Below are 13,265 nucleotides of genomic sequence, written 5' to 3' on the forward strand. Positions count from 1 at the left end.
CTTCCAGTGACCTTGGGAAGTCCAGAAGTGAATCAGAACTCCAGATGCCCAGGCCTGCTGATTCCTTTCTAAGAAATTACCATATGTCAACAAATTAATTGGTTAGAATGTGACCCATCCAAATGGTGTATCCCCTAATTTTAAATGACAAAAGCAGAAGATAAAAGATGTGACCAGTAAGTAGAATTGGCTAGATTTGAACAAAGATATTCGTGAATATCATGAATATGAACATATCTAGGAGGGAATCTTGCAAAATAAAAAGTCATATTGAAACCATAGAGGGGCGCCTGGGTGGCTCAGTCGTTGGGCGTCTGCCTTCGGCTCGGGTCATGATTCCAGGTCCTGGGATCAAGCCCCGCGTCGGGCTCCCTGCTCGGCGGGAGGCCTGCTTCTCCCTCTCCCACTCCCCCCGCTTGTGTTCCCCCTCTCGCTGTGTCTCTCTCTGTCGAATAAATGAATAAAGTCTTTAAAAAAAAAAAAAAAAAAAAGAAACCATAGAATAACAAGACTTTTTTTCTTTGACTTTGTTGTCATTTTATTTTTGCCATTTCAAAAATGATTACAAGAAAAAGTCAAAGACAAATGATAACCTAAGAGAAAATATCTGCAACTTATATCACAAAAAACCTAATATATAAAAAACTTTAAATTTCAGAATAAGACCAAAATCCCTACAGAAAAAAAGTTTAAAAAACAAACAGTTCTCAGAAAAAAGAAAGGCCATTTGCTTGTTAACATGTGAGAAAGATGCTTAACCTCAACTCATAATAAGAGATGTAAATTAAAACTGTACTGAGATATAAGTTAATCAGAGAAAGACAGTTATCATATAGTTTCACTCATTTGTGGAACATAAGAAACAGCAGAGAGGTTCATAGGGGAAGGGAGGGAAAACAGAATGGGAAGTCATCAGAGAGGGAGAAAAACCTTGAGAGACTCTTAACTCTAGGAAACAAACTGAGGGTTGCTGGAGGGGAGGTGGGTGGGGGGATGGAGTAATTGGGCGATGGGCATTAAGGAGTCACATGATGTGATGAGCGCTGGGTGTTATACACAACTGATGAACTATTGAACACTACATCTGAAACTAATGATGTACTATAAGTTGGCTAATTGAATTTAAATTAAAAAAAAAAGGGAAGTCTTGCTTCTATCCGTATCATTTCTCTTCCTATTCTTCACTCTACCTCCCTGTGCTTGCTCTCTTAGTATTTATTTCTGGTTTATCTTTCTAAAGTTTCTGGAAAAATAAGCAAAATAAACAAACACACACACATATATGTATATGTATTTGTATATATATTTTTTCTTATTTGATTTCCTTTCTTATAAAAAAGATAGCATTTTATATATACTGTTGTGCGTTTTTTTTTTCACTTACTGTATACTGGAAACCACTCAAACCACTCCTTATCAGTCCATAGAAATCTTACTTATTCTTTTCTAAGACTATGTATACTTCATTGTGTGGGTTTATTCAATCAGTTCCTTATTGGTGAACATTTGGGTTGTTTCCAGTGTTTTGCTTTTACAAACAATTCTGCAGTGACTCTTTATCCATTCATCTGCTGATGGACAGAAGCAAGCCTTTCCTAAGCAAGACTTTTCTTTTAAGATTTTATTTATTTACTTGTCAGAGCGAGAGCGCATAAGCAGGAGGAGTGGCAGGCAGAGGGAGAAGCAGGCTCCCTGCTGAGCAAGTAGCCCGATGAGGGACTCAGTCCCAGGACCCTGGGATCATGACCTGAGCGGAAGGCAGACGCTTAACCGACTGAGCCACCCAGGTGCCCCCTACACAAGGCTTTTTATATAGTTTTGATTTTTGACTCATATAAATGTCTCAAACATTCAAAAAATAGATTAAATTAATCATAAAGGGAAAGCAACCCTAAAATTGAGAAGAAACAAATTTAATTCTATATCAAATGAGTACCATACTGACATACAGCAGAAATTTATTTCAAATGACCTTTTTTTTTTAAAGATTTTATTTATTTATTTGACAGAGAGAGAGACAGCGAGAGAGGGAACACAAGCAGGGAGAGTGGGAGAGGGAGAAGCAGGCTTCCCGCCGAGCAGGGAGCCCAATGCGGGGCTCGATCCCAGGACCCTGGGATCATGACCTGAGCTGAGGGCAGACGCTTAAGGACTGAGCCACCCAGGCGCCCCTCAAGTGACCTTTTAAACACATATTTGAACTATACATTTCTTAATCGTATATAGTCTAGGGACTAAAAGAACTACCAAAAAATCCTCAAAATTCGTTTTTTTGATGTAATGATGTGGTAATACAAATATTGTAATTATGAATCCTTTTTACGTATCTATGAGGATAAAGCAAATAAGTATGCTAATTTTATTTGAAAAGAAATTTCCAAAAAAAAAGAAAAGAAATTTCCAGTGAAAGGGAAAAAAATATAAATTCGATAAGTTAAGAAAACTTCATAATGTTAAGTTTTTTTACAATAGTTTTATTGAAATATAATTCACCTACCATAAAATTAACCTTTTTAAAGTGTAAAATTCAGGGGCACCTGGGCGGCTCAGTCAGTTAAGCGTCTGCCTTCGGCTGGGGTCATGATCTCAGGGTTCTGGGATTGACCCTGTGTTAGGCTCCCTGCTGGGGGGTGGGGAGTGGAGTCTGCTTCGCCCTCTCCCTCTGACCCTCACCCCCTCATGCATGCGTGCTCTCTCTCTCTCTCTCTCTCAAATAAATAAAATCTATAAAAATAAATAAAGTGTAAAATTCAGTAGCTTTTAGTATATTCACAGAATTGTACAACCATCACCACTGTCTAATTTTCAGCACCCCAAAAGGAAACCCCATATCCATGACCAGTCACTACCATTTGCCCTCACCCAAAACCCTGGCAACCACTAATCTACTTTCTGTCTCCATAGATTTGTCTATTCTGGACATGCCATATCGACAGAATCGTATAACATATGGTCCTTTACAACTGGCTACTTTGTCTTCGAAAAATGTACCAAAATCTGTATTATTTCCTGTGGCTGCTATTATAAACAACCACAAATTAAAACAACAGAAATTTATTATCTCACAGTTCTCAGAGCCAGAAGTCCACAAGAAATATATCAGTAGAGACATGCTCCCTCCAAAGGGTCAAGGGAACTATTGGTTCCTTCTCTTTTCCAACTTCTGGCGGCTCCAGGCATTCCTTGGCTGGTGGCCACACAACTCCAGTCTCTGCCACCATGGTCACATTGCCTCCCTTTGCCCTTTCCTCTTTGTGTCTCTCATCAGAACACTCATCTTTGGCTTAGGGCCCCTTGGATAATCCAGGATGATCTCATTTCAAGATCCTAACTTAATTACACAGGCAAAGACCTCTTTACCAAATCAAGTAGCATTCACAGGCTCCAGGGACTAGGACATGGACATATATTTACTGGGCTCGTTCACCACACTACAGACTGTCTTCAGACCCCCCAAAAATTCACATCCATCCTATAAGCAAAATGCTCACCCCATCTTATCATCCCCCAAAGTCTCAACCCATTACAGCAACAACCATTCTGTCCAGAATCTCATCTAAATGTCATCAAAAGTCCCAAATCTTATCATCTAAATCATCTAAACCAGGTAATGGATGAGACTCTGAGTATGAGCAATCCTAGGGGAAAATTCTTCTCTATCTGTGGGCCTGTGAAATGAGAAAACAAAGTATATACTTCCAAAAAACAATGATGAGACGGCCATAGGATAACAGGAGAAAATGGAAGAAATATAAGGGTCACTGGTCCCCAGCAAGTTTGAAATCCAGCAGGGTAAATTCCATTAGGTTTCAAAACCTGGGAGCTATCCTCTGTGTCCCGCACCAACACAGTCCTCTGTACTCATGGCTCCACCCACCTCTGCCTCTGCGACTGTGCTCCATTCTCTGGGCCCAAGGTTCTGTCCTTGGACTCATTCTTCCTTTTTCTTGAAGGTAGCACATGTTTGCAGCTGAGTAGCTTCTATCAGCCTATTTTCAGCCGGTAGAATGTTGGAAGTCCAACAGCCTTCTTTCCTTTAATCCAGTCTCTGTCCCTTCAGTCCAAGTTGGCATGTTCCCGCTGACACAACATTCTCAAAACCTTGTCAGTCTCCTGTGTCTGTCATGAAGCACCATACCATTAGACAAAAGAGTCCTCCACAGATCTTTCCTGAATAACTCCACCTCTATTCCTGACTTCTACTGAGATGGTGGTTTGGGTCCTTGAGTCATACACTTAATCTTTTCAGCAAAAGTCTGTCCGGCCACTTACACTCTTGTCTTCTCTCCAGAGCATACTTCCCTAGTAGTTAATTTCCTTAATTTAGCATCCTTTGCAATCTGGATAATTTCCCAAATCATCAAGTGTTAGTTCTTTTTGCTTAACAGTTGCTTCCTCAGTGTATTGCTTTTCATTCAAATTTTACTATAAGCAGCAAGAAAAAAAACCAGACCACACCTTCGATTCTTTGCTTGGAAATCTCCTCAGTTAAATACTGAAGTCCATCACTTAAAAGTTACATTTTCCACAAAACTACAGAACACACTTTAGCCAAGTTTTCTGCCACTATATGACAAAGATCGCCGTTCTCCAATTTCCAATAATGTGTTCTTTACTTCCTTTTAAGCCCTCACCAGAAATGCTTTTAATATCCATACTTGTACCAATATTGTGTTGATGATGATATATATATTCTCAAAGGTGACAGAAACTTTCTCTGCCAGGTTCTTCACTTCTTCCTAAGCCCACACCGGAAGCACGTTTCACATCTGTATTTGTACCAACAATCTCTTCAAGGTGAGCTAGACTTTTCCTATCGGGCTTCTCAAAATTCTTCTGACCTCTACCCAATATCAAATTCCAAGTCACTTCTACATTTTTAGATATTTATCAGGACTTCATTTCTTTTTATTGCCCAACAATATTCCATTCCATGAATTATACCACATTTTTAATCCATTCATCAATTGATGGACATTTGAATTGCTTTTACTTTTTGGCTATTATGAATAATGCTACTATAAATATTCAGGTACAAATCTATTTGTGAATATATGTTTTCATTTCTCTTGCGAATGTAACTAGGAGTGGAATTGCTTGGTCCTAATAACTATTATAATATTTTGAGAAACTGCCAAACTGTTTTCCAAAGTGGCTGCACCATTTTACAATTCTATCAACAATATATGAGGGTTCCAATTTTTCCACATCTTTGTAAACACTTGTTATTGTCTGTCTTTTTTACTTTAGCCATCCTAGTGGGGGCTAGGTGGTATCACAGTGTGGTTCTCATTTACATTTCCCTAATGACTAATAATGTTGATCATCTATCTTTTCATGTGCTTATTGGACACTTAAATGTCTTGTATGGAGAAAGGTCTATTCAAATTCTTTACCCATTTTCTTAATTGAGTTTTTTGTCTTTTTATTGTTGAATTGTAAGAATTATTTATACACTGTGGATACCAGTTCCTTATCAGATATAGTATTTGTAAATTTAAGTTGGAAGTGAAAGTCAATATAAATGATTGACTTCTTTTTCTTAACATATTTCCTACCCCTGTTTATAAATAGAACCTAAAGGCAGTGAATCTTAAGTAACAATAAATCCACCTATCACCCAGATCATAATTTCCAAAAACTTTCCCCCACTAACAGGAACCAAGACTCCTTGAAAAATTAGTGATCCAGGGGTGCCTGGGTGGCTCTGTTGGTTAAGCGGCTGCCTTCAGCTCAGGTCATGATCCCAGGGTCCTGGGATCGAGCCCCACATCAGGCTCCCTGCTCCGTGGGGAGTCTGCTTCTTCCTCTCCCTCTGCCTGCTGCTCTCCCTGCTTGTGCTCTGTCTCTCTCTGTCAAATAAATAAATAAAATATTTAAAAAAAGAAAGAAAAATTAGGATCCCAAGTCTGAATCAGGAATAAACAAAATGAGCATATAATACCAGAAGCTATTAAAGACTAATGGGGTAGGAGTTGGGGACTTGTCCCCAAAGGATCAGGAACTGGAAGGAATCTCCACTGGCCAAATTTGGGATGATATGAGCATTTAAAAGAATTATAACTATAGATGATTATAAATATTAGATAAATAGAATCCAAGAGTCCAGAGTGATATTAAAAGCAGGGGGCAAGAGAAAAAGAAGAAAACTCATTCATCATCACTGGAGGTAACTATTAAACAAACTCCCTCTCTAAGAAATTGGCAATTAAACAGAAAAAAAATAAATATTGATCACTACCTTTTAAGGAGAAACAATACTGCATCCCCATTTGATGAGGGAAAGCTCACTTTTATGGAAGAACGCCAGATAATAAATGGAAGAGGAGAGATACAACTGAAAATTCACTATTTTCCAAATCCTAATAAAGAAATCGATTCAGGCAAGAATCATCAATGCATGCTAAAACAAAAAAGTGAAAACAAAAACACCAGGTGAAGATGTTTGTGCAACAGGATAGTCACAAAGTACAAAAGTATCAACCAACATAATCCTTGCTAATGGTAAAGGCGAAAGTACTGGTGATTATGTTAAATGCTATGGACTGAATGTTTGTGTCCCCTCAAAATTCATATATTAAAGTCCTAACCCGCAGTGAGACTGTATTAGGAGATGGGGCCCTTAAGGAATTAATTAAGATTAAAAGAGGTCATAAAGGTGGGGGCCCTGATCTGATAGGATAGTGTCCTTATAAGAAGAGATCCCAGAGAGTTCATTTTCTGCACACACACACCCCCCAAGGAAGGACCATGTGAGGACACAGTGAGAAGGCACCTATCTATAAGCCAGTACGAGAGCCTTCACCAAGAACCGACCCTGCTGGAGGTCCTTGATCACAGACTTCTAGCCTCCAGAACTGGGAGAAAGTAAATTTCTGTTGTTTAAGCATCTGGTCTGTGGTATTTTGTTATAGAAGCCTGAGCAGATTAATATACCAACTAATCAAAGTTAGCATTGCTAAGAGCAGAATAATCAGCTATGACACAGTAAGAGGTACATGGCATGACCTATAAAAGGAATTTTCTTGCCAAAAATGTTTAACCTGAATCTAAATAAGCCATTCAACCTAACTGCCAGTTTATAGGAAATACAAGTGCCTCAGTCAGGGTTCTAGAAGATAACAGATGGTATGCTCAAATCACTACTCAAAATGCAGTAAAGGGGGCTACTTTTGCTTCTGGCCAAGATAGAACAGCAGAAACCAGATTTGCCCTTCTGTCTGAAACAACCAAACAATGGACAAAATATATGAAAAAAACAGTTTTCAAGATACTGGGCATCAGGCACTGAAGAACAGTAATCCATGAAAGACAACAGGTCAATTATGAATTTATTGCCAAACTCACCTTGAATTGCTTAATTTGCAAAAATGAAGATGGGCCCTTTAAATATTTTCCCTTTGCCAACTGGCACAATGTTAAGTGTTGTCAGGGGAGGGTGCAGGGGTGATATTGCAGGAGAAAGGAGTTTTGCTCCCTGGCTCAAGTGTGCTTGCCGGGCAGACCCCTAACACATATGTAGCTTCCCCAGTACCAGGCTCCCAGAGCCAGGCAATTGTATCTACGAGAAACCTACAGCTAACACTGTACTTCATAGTGAAAGACTGGATTACTGCAAGGATGTCTATTCTAACCATGGCTATTCCACATTGTACTAGAGATTCTAGCCTATGAAATTGGGCAAGAAAATAAATAAAAATGCATCCAGATTGGAAAGATAGAAGTACAACTGTCTTTTTTTTTTTTTAAGATTTTATTTATTCATTTGACAGGGAGAGAGAGCACAAGCAGGGGGAGCGGCAGGCAGAGGGAGAGGGAGAAGCAGACTCCCCACTGAGCAGGGAGCCCAATGTGGGGCTCCATCCCAGGACCCTGGGATCATGACCTGAGCCAAAGGTAGACACTTAACCGAACGAGCCACCCAGGCACCCCGAAGTAAAACTGTCTTATTTTCAGGTGAAATTACCATCTATCTAGAAAATTCAAAGAAATTTGCAAAAAAGCTATGAGGACTAATAAATGAGTTTATCAAGCCTGCAGAATACAAGATCAATTTACAAAAATCAACTATATTTACACTAGCAATGAATAAATGAAAATTAAAATTTAAAAATAATAGCATCTATAATAGCATCAAAACATATTAGATATTTAAGGATAAATTTGGCAAAAGGTTTATCTGTACAGTGATAGTGATAAAATATTGCAGAGAGAAATTAAAGAAGATCTAGGGGTGCCTGGCTGGCTCAGTCAGTAGAGGATACAACACTTGATCTTGGGGTTGTGGGGCTCGAACTCACATTGGGGGTAGAGTTTACTTAAAAAAAAAAAAAGATCTAAAATAAATGGAGAGCTATAGCATAGGGCCAAAGATGTTGACTCTCCCCAAATTAATCTATAGCTTCAATGTAATCGCAATCAAAATCCTAGTAGGATTTTGTGTAGAAACTGACAAACTGATTCTAAATTCATATAGACATGCAAAGGACATAGAACATCCACATAACTTTGAAAAAGAACATATACTACACACTGCAGTATACTACCTGATTTCAAGACTAATCAAGACAGTGTGGTATCAGCATAACAAAGAGATCAATGAAACAGAATAGAGGGTCCAAAAATAGACTTACATTTATATGGAAAACTGATTTTCAACAAAGATGCAAAAGTAATTCAGTGGAGAAAGGATGATCTTTTATTTTACCAAAATATTTCAAAAATTTAAAGAATACTGGGGCGCCTAGGTGGCTCAGTCGTTAAGCGTCTGCCTTCAGCTCAGGTCATGATCCCAGGGTCCTGGGATTGAGCCCCACATCAGGCTCCCTGCTCAGCAGGGAGTCTTCTCCCTCTCCCTCTGCTCCTCTCCCTGCTCATGCTCTCTCTCTATGTCTCTCTCCTCTCTCTCAAATAAATAAATAAAATCTTTTTTAAAAATGTAAAGAATACTTAAAAATAAAAAAAGCTTAGGAGCAGTTAAGCAGCCAACTCTTGATTGTGGCTCAGGTCATGATCTCAGGGACCTGGGATCAAGAGCCCCCCGTGGGGCTCCTTGCTCAGTGGGGAGTGTGCTGGACATTCCCCCTCTCCCTCTGCCCCTCCCCCAACTCATTCTCTTTCTCTCTCATAAATAAATAAATCTTTTAAAAAAAATAAAATTTAATAAAATTTTAAAAGCTTAAAATAGTAAATTTTACATTACATATATTTTACCACAAATAAAATTTTAATTGAAATAGAGGAATATAAAGCAAATATGACAAATGTTAACAATTATTAAAATTAGTTGGTGGATATATGAGTCCTTATTTATACTCTTTCAACTTTTGTATATTAGAAAATTCCCATAGTAAGTCGGTTTTGAATTTTTAAGGAAAGCAACAGTATTGACTGTGAGGGAAGAAGAAAGGAGGAAATACAGTTAAAACAAGAAAGAGGAGAAAAGGGGCGCCTGAGTGGCCCAGTCGGTTAAGTGTCTGCCTTCGGCACAGGTCATGATCCCATGGTACTGGGATCAAGCCCCACATCAAGCCCCACATCGGGCTCCTTGCTCAGCGGGAGCCTACTTCTCCCTCTCCCACTGCCTGCCGCTCCCCCTGCTTATACTCTCTCTCTGTGTCAAATAAATAAATAAAATCTTTAAAGAAGAAAAAGAAAGAGGAAAAAAGAGAGAAAGAGAAGGGAAAAGAAAGTTCCTTCTGTCTGTGACACTAATCATTGCAAGATGGAGATTCCCACTGCGTAGACTCCCATATGCACACAGGAGAGCAGATGCTCTTCAGCTCATACCTGCACAAGTTACACAAACATCCAGGAAAGCCCATTTCTCGGTCGGACCACAGCAGGAGGGAGGCTGTGCGGGTTTTGCCCTGCACCAAGGCACCACAAAGCAGACACTGTAGATCTACATAGTTGGTATTACAACCTTCCAAAAGAGAGAATCTATAAGCTCAGGTGGGCCCTATAAGCTCAGTTGACATTGAGAGGGGGAAAAAAGAACAAATATTCGGGTCCTAAAGGGTTAAAGCTTGGGCTAGAACATTACATAGTACTGTTTTAGTTAACAAAACCATTTTGTGCTTAATCATAGTAAAATGATATTTCATATGGAAATATTTGAGGTAATTTCATATTACTTTTATTCTTGTTCCTCAAAAAAGAAAATAAAGAGCATTTCTAAAGAGCTGTGTTTAATAGCTACATGCAAAAAAATGAAACTAAACCACTCTCTTGAAAATAAACTAAAAATGGATTAAAGACCTAAATGTAACATCTGAAACCATAAAACTCTTAAAAGAAAACAAAGGCAGTAAACTCTTAACATCAGTCAGCAAATTTTTCTTGGATTTGTCTTCTCAGTCAAGGGCAACAAAAGCAAAAATAAGCAATTGGGACTATATCAAACTAAAAAGCTTTTGTACAGGGAAGGAACCCATCAACAAAACAAAAAGGCAATCTACTGAATGGGAGAAGATATTTGCAAATGATATATCCAAGGAGGGGTTAATAACCAAAATACATAAAGAACTCACACAACTCAACCAAAAACAAACAATCTGATTAAAAAATGGGCAGAGACCTGAATAGACATTTTTCCAAAGAAGCCATACAGATGGACAACAGACACATGAAAAGATGCTCAACATCACTCATGATCAGGCAAATGCACATCAAAACCACAATGAAATATCACCTCACACCAGTCAGAATGGCTAGTATCAAAAAGACAAAATAATAATATAAGCAATAGCACAGAGGACTACAGGGGAAGGGAGGGAAATCTGAAGGGTGAGAAATAAGAGAGGGATACAAACCATGAGAGACTCTGGACTACGGGAAACAAACTGAGGGTCTCAGAAGGGAGGGGAGTGGGGGGTGGGGTAACAGGGTGATGGGTAAAAGGAGGGCATGTGTTGTGATGAGCACTGGGTGTTATACATCACTAATGAATCATTGAACACTACATTAAAAACTAATGTTGGCTAACTGAACATAATAAAAAAAATTTTTTTTTAAAGCAAAAAAAAAACACAAGAAAAACAAGTATTGGTGAAGATGCTGAGAAAAGGGAACCCTCATGCACTGTTGGTGGAAAAGTAAATTGGTGCAGCCACCATGAAAAACAGTATGGAGGTTCTTCAAAGAATTAAGAATAGACATACATATAATCCACTAATTCCATTTCTGGGTATTTCCCCAAAGAAAAGAAAAACACTAATTCGAAAGGATATATGCACCTCTTTGTGCATTGCAGCATTATTTATATTAGACAAGGGGCACTGGCTGACTCAATTGGTGGAGCATGTGACTCTTGATCTCAGGGTTGTGAATTTGAGCATAGAGTTGGGCACAGAGATTACTTAAAAAAGGGGGGGGGGGCGCCTGGGTGGCAAAGTTGGTTGCATCCAACTCTTGGTTTCCACTCAGGTCATGATCTCAGGGCCATGGGATCGAGCCCCACATCCAGCTCCATGCTCAGTGAGGAGTCTGCTTGGGACTCTCTCTCTCCCTCTCCCTCTGCCCTTCCCCACTGTTCTCTCTCTCCCTCTCAAAATAAATATGTAAATCTTAAAAAAAAAAAAAAGAATAGTACAATAGCCAAGATATGAAAGCCATCTAAGTCTCCATCGATAGATGAATGGATAAAGAAGATGTCAGAGATGTTTAAAAAAAAAAAAAAAAGGATGTGAGAGATGTAGATTTAGATATAGATACATAATGGAATAGTATTCAGCCATAAGAAAAAAGAAATCTTGCCATTTGCTACAACATTGATGGACCAAGACGCTGAGTGAAATAATTCAGACAGAGAAAGACAAATACTACATGATTTCACTTACACGTGGAATCCAAACAAACAAACAAAACAAAACAGACTCATAAATACAGAAAACAAGCTGGTGGCTGCCGGGGGGGAAGGTGGGTGGGGAGATGGACGAAATAGGTGAAGGCGATTAAGAGGTACAAACTTCTAGTTATAAAATAAATAGGTCACAGGAATATAAAGCACAGCATAGGGAATATAGTCAATAATACTGTAATAACTTTGTATGGTGACAAATAGTAACCAGAGTCGTCCTGGTGATCACTTTTTAATATATATAAATGTCTAATCATTATGTGGTACACCTGAAACTAACACAATATTGTATGTCAACTATACTCCAAATTTATAAATAAATAATTGATGTTCTTCACGTCACCACTAATATTTAAAATTACAGGTCTAGATTAATCACATTTAAAATTTTTTTAAATGCACGGATACACCTGCTTTCCAAAAAGCATTAGCCTCTTTGAAGAACTCATGATGTTTCTGGGATTAAACGTGTCGGCTATAAAAGTGACGTCCACTCAGCATTGGTTTCCAGGAGTTGATCGCATTTTTTTCTTCCCAGCTCCCACATCTCTAATGTGGGAGCTGATGTGATGGACCGTAGAAACACTTCAGAAGGCAATGTAAAACAAAAGCAGTGGGAAAATCCCTAAAAGCCCACATTACTGATAAAACAACAGCGGCAGCTGTAAAGTGATTTGGGAACACAAAGTGCCTGAAAGTACCATATGCATTTAATCAAAATAAGCCTCAGAAACAAGAAATAATATCCCAAAATATTTCACTGGCTTAAGGGATTTTTAATGAGAAAAAACATCCCAGTCTGATTAAACCTATGAATAAGCCATATATTAGACAAAAATTCTTGTTCACGTTAAGCACCTCCCCTCGATTAGCAATAATCACGCCTCGGATAAACCTCATTGGCCACGATACTTCCACTGCGCAAAGCTGCCTCCCCTCGAACACTCTTCACTGCTATCAGAGCTTGGAATCAACCTAGAAAAGGATAAAAGCCCCCACTGGCTCACCATACCTTTAAGCCTGAGGACTTTTGGCAAAAGATTCCCAGAAAATTGCTCAGCTGATCCAGAGATTAACCCATTTGTAAATGCATCCAGTAGTCACTGAGCATGCTGGGGTTTTATTCATTTAATGAATGAATACTGGTCTAATGCCAATCTGTAGGTGGTTAAAAATAAAGGACCCCATTTAATCCTACTCCGGACTTTTCGTTTTGCTTCTTAATACAGGACTGCTGTGGATATGTCAATGCTACTTCCAGAATTACAGATTCCTACAGAATAATTCAAGGATACTAATGTTGAGGCAGCTCTTTCTGCCCACTGGTCCCATCCCCATGCTATAATAAAACCACAACAAACAAACAAACAACGATACTGATGCTAACAGCAGGAGGACAAAGAAC

The 13,265-nt window shown here is 38.8% G+C and overlaps 1 pseudogene; it reads right to left on the reverse strand.

The window, feature by feature from the left end:
- Window positions 1–12,592: 12,592 nt before the first annotated feature.
- LOC116643298 lies at window positions 12,593–12,789 on the reverse strand (annotated as a pseudogene).
- Between the last annotated feature and the right edge of the window lie 476 nt (window positions 12,790–13,265).

The sequence above is a fragment of the Phoca vitulina genome, unplaced genomic scaffold (genome assembly GCF_004348235.1).
Source record: "Phoca vitulina isolate PV1807 unplaced genomic scaffold, GSC_HSeal_1.0 scaffold25, whole genome shotgun sequence".
NCBI lineage: Eukaryota > Metazoa > Chordata > Mammalia > Carnivora > Phocidae > Phoca > Phoca vitulina.